At 36.4% G+C, this 3,950-nt stretch overlaps 1 protein-coding gene across 2 annotated transcripts in view; it reads left to right on the top strand.

Annotated features, from left to right (window-relative positions):
- The window catches only part of USP6NL (USP6 N-terminal like), a 188,810-nt gene that overhangs the window by 44,068 nt on the left and 140,792 nt on the right, over window positions 1-3,950 (top strand). The gene's annotated exons all lie outside the window — the stretch shown is intronic.

Here is a 3,950-nt window from a genome sequence, read left to right on the forward strand (position 1 = left end):
ATGCTTTTTAGTCAGTAGATTTCAACCTGAGTTAAATGAGTCCCTTACGGGACTGGGAAGGAGTTTTGAATTGGGGCAATACCCAGTCATTGGAAATAAGGAGACACATAGAGAAAAAGTGGGGACATGGTCTTAAATATTTTGTTTGCTGGAAGAAAGTGATTTCAAGCCTGTATTAATTCATTTATAAATAGAAGTAAGTCTTTGGGATAGATATTTAATGTTTCGTAGCACAGAGAAGTTGGACAAAACTTTAGATATCACCCTGGCCAACTCCCTCACATGTTGAATCTATGAGAAGTTCTGTTACAGGGAAGTCAGGGTACTTTTTTCTTCTGTGCAGTCATCTTAACAAGAATCAAATTAGCCAGCATCAAATGGACAGTGGTTTATTTCTCACTCTGTCAGACCCGAAAATTAAGAAAAACGTTTCTGAGCTTGCTGTTTTTTTTATAGTAAAGTCTGTAGACATAGTCTAGTTTATTACTTAAAGTGGATGTTGTTGACCTATGTTATATTCCACATAGGTAACTGAAATATGTCAAAATATGAGAAAAAAGCTACACTAATAAAGGTATAAATTAATTTAAAAAGGAAAACCAGAGCCTTGATTCCAAGTACAGATATTCTGAGTTAACAGAAATTCCTTTGCTGATTACCTATTTAAAGAATCACTGAGGTGTCACAAGGGCATTCAAAGAAGCATCATTTCCCAAACATTAAGAACTTGGGCCCTGAGTCTTGCTGTTGGTGCCTACTTAATGTTTTTAGCTAGTCTGTCTGACTCTCTGGCATCCTTGTTTCTGGTGAGAATAGCTCATTACCAGTTGTAACATTGTTTTGACATGAAATAGCTCCTCTGGAGGACAGCTGCCATTGGTTAAACAAGCCAGTAAGCAGAAGTGTCGGCTTTGGCACCATCTGTTTTTTTTAAACATCTTTATTGGAGTATAATTGCTTTACAATGGTGTGTTAGTTTCTACTGTATAAAAAAGTGAATCAACTATACATATATCCCCATATCTTGGCACCATCTGTTAATTGGCTGGTCATCCTTGGGAACCAAGACAACTTCCTGGCATGGCAGATCCAAGTTGGACTTCCAGTGCCAGGCAGAGGTTGTGTGTCAGGCTTTGCCTTCATGTTGCATCTCTCTCAGGTTACTGTTACCTTTTGTAGCTAGTGAAGATGGGTGAAAAAGAGGCCAGTAAATTTAAGCTAGTGGCAAGCTGAAATGAAACAAAATTACTTTGATTTGTAAATGCCAGGAATGTTAAGGCAGTTTGAAGCTGGCAAAAAAACTTAGCCACAATACCAAAACTTTAGGAATTGCTGCTTCAGTTAGAAAGTGGCAAGTGATTACATTTTCTGGTTTATGTTTGCAATTTCACTTCAACCATCCTTGTTTCGCTTTAGCACAATGGTATTGTTACACCAACAATCCTCAGACCATTTATTACCAGAAGGGTATAGTTTGTCCCTTCAGTGTGATTTTTGAAAGGCATATTGCATTGTTAGATATGATTTCCTTATATTTAGTGTCTCATTTTTTTTCCTTTAGAAAGTGTCTCAATTTTTACAGTGGAAGTCAATACAAAAATAATATACATTCGAAAGAAATCTGACTTCTAGCACACTTCCTTATAGTACATGGGCATTAGAGCACGGGAATTAGAGTCACAAACTTGGAGTCTCAGCTGGTCTCTGCCATTTCCAGGTTATGGTATTTAATGCAGATAACTTAATTTTTTAAAGCTTGTTTCTTTGTAAAATCCGGGGGGGGGGATCATAAATTCACACTTGTTTGTTTATTCAACATATATTTTTTGAGTGCCTTATTGTACCCATGACCTTGTGTTAGGTACCTTGTTTTCAACAACAGGAGGGATCAGTCCTTTGAAGTAAAGTACAGGGAGCTATAAAACCTGTCACCAGGGAACCTAACTTGATTGGGAGTGGCAGGGCAAGCTGTCCTGAGGAAGTGGCTGGTAAGACCTGAAGGATGAGGAGAAGATGGCAGGTGGAAAGGGCAAGTGGGAGGGTGGGACGCTTTGAGTATGAGAGAGAGCGCGTACATGGTCCCTGAAGAGAATGCTTGTGTGTTAGTTCCCTCTGTGGCACATACACCACCACTGTTAGTTGTGGAGGGAAGGTAGGCTCTTGGCCCCGTGCTCGCATCATCTGAACCAGGTGAGAACAAAGGTGGCTCAGCCTTTGTAGAAAGGGAGTTAGTCGAGACGACTCTCACCTCGCTAGACTGGAGATGAGTCTGCACACTTTGTGTCTCCTTTCATAACTCTGGCACCGGTTACTTGATAGTTCTTATATCTGTTAAGTGGTAAATAAAAGGTTCTTTGATTTCTTTAGCGAGATGCTGTATAATATGAGTGTAGTGTTTTGATTTAATTTTGATAGTATTTTCCCTTGGAAGAGCTTAGACCCCCCCCCTTATTTAAAATATCTCCTCCTCACAAAATGCAAGTAGCAATCCACTGTAAAATTTAAAAAAAAAAATTAGTAAGTGGCAGGTAATTTCATTTGCTTATAGGACGCTCAAGAGTGACTCTGGAGTTTCATATCTTGTTTGGTTAAGTATCTTTGGCTCTAAAGAGATTAGTTATTCTCTGATAGAGGTATATGTTGCACCTGTGTCTTGCTGACATTGATACTAGTGTAGAAAAAGTTTTAATTTTATCCTGGGATTTCCCTTCACTGAATTAACAAGTGAATTAAAAAATATTAGAGCAATGTTTTTCATGAAATAAGTGAAAGAATATCATTTTAAGCTTCTTAACTACATTAATTTTGGTTAGTACTATTATATAGATCAGTAATGGCAAATTAATATTTTATTGCGGAATTAATGCAGCATTTATAAGCCAGTTGGTTCTCTGGATTTTTTGTTCCTGTTTCTTTTTGTTTGGCTTTTGGATGTTTTAATGATTGTTAGCATATCTGCAGTTACATAAGAAAAGATAAGGTGAAATAAGACTTTGAAAAGTCAGTGACAATGGAAAAAAATGGAATGGATGTGGAGGTTAAAATTTACAAAGTTTAGGTATGTGAGTGGGGGCTAGGTATTTCTGTGTATTTTGCTGATGGCTCTTATAGAAATGAATTGGCAGATACCTTGATATTAATGGTTAAAAATTAAGCATCTCACCTGTTCCATGTTCCTTTTCTCTTTCTAGATTTGTTTTGGATTGATTTTAAAAAATAATTATTCCATTTCCTCCTTTTTTATTAGCTTGGGATTATATATTCTTTTACTCTTTTACTCTTTAGTATTTGCCTGAGAAACTCTAATCTTTTCTCTACTTATCAAAGTGTAGCATTAATTGAGACTTTCACCCTTTTTCCAGATAATGTTAAGGCCTTTAAAAACATGTAAGTCAATTTCTTTCCTATTTTTTAAACCTATTTCATTGTTATCATGTTTTTAAATGCATATATGTATTATACCCCAAGGACCTATTTCTGTTGTTTTGTACCATTATTATTCAGTTAGACTTAACTGCCTTTCTTTTCCTTTACTCCTTCTTGTGATACTGACCTTCCTTCTGAAACAATTTTCCATCTGCCTGCAGAATACCCTTTAGTATTTTCTTTAGAGTGGATTTAGTGTTTCAAAAATTTCAGTCTCTTAGTTTGTCTGAGAATGTTTTTATTTCACGTACGTTCTTGAAAGATACATTTTGCTAGGTATAGAATTCTAGATCGGAGATACATACATACATATATTTGTATATTAGTTCTTTGAAGAAGAGATTACTCTATAATCCTTGTTTCTATTGAGAAGCAGCTGCGGTTTATCACTTTGTTGGTAATTTGTTTCTTTCTCAGGCTATTTTTAAGATTTTCTTTTTGTCTTTCAGATTTTATTTCAGATGATGTCCTCTCCCTCCCCCGCCCCTCACCCCCCACCCCTTCCTTTTCTTTCTTGGTCCTAT

Source organism: Neophocaena asiaeorientalis, unplaced genomic scaffold (genome assembly GCF_003031525.2).
Source record: "Neophocaena asiaeorientalis asiaeorientalis breed wild unplaced genomic scaffold, Neophocaena_asiaeorientalis_V1.1 scaffold120, whole genome shotgun sequence".
In the NCBI taxonomy this organism is placed as follows: Eukaryota; Metazoa; Chordata; class Mammalia; order Artiodactyla; family Phocoenidae; genus Neophocaena; species Neophocaena asiaeorientalis.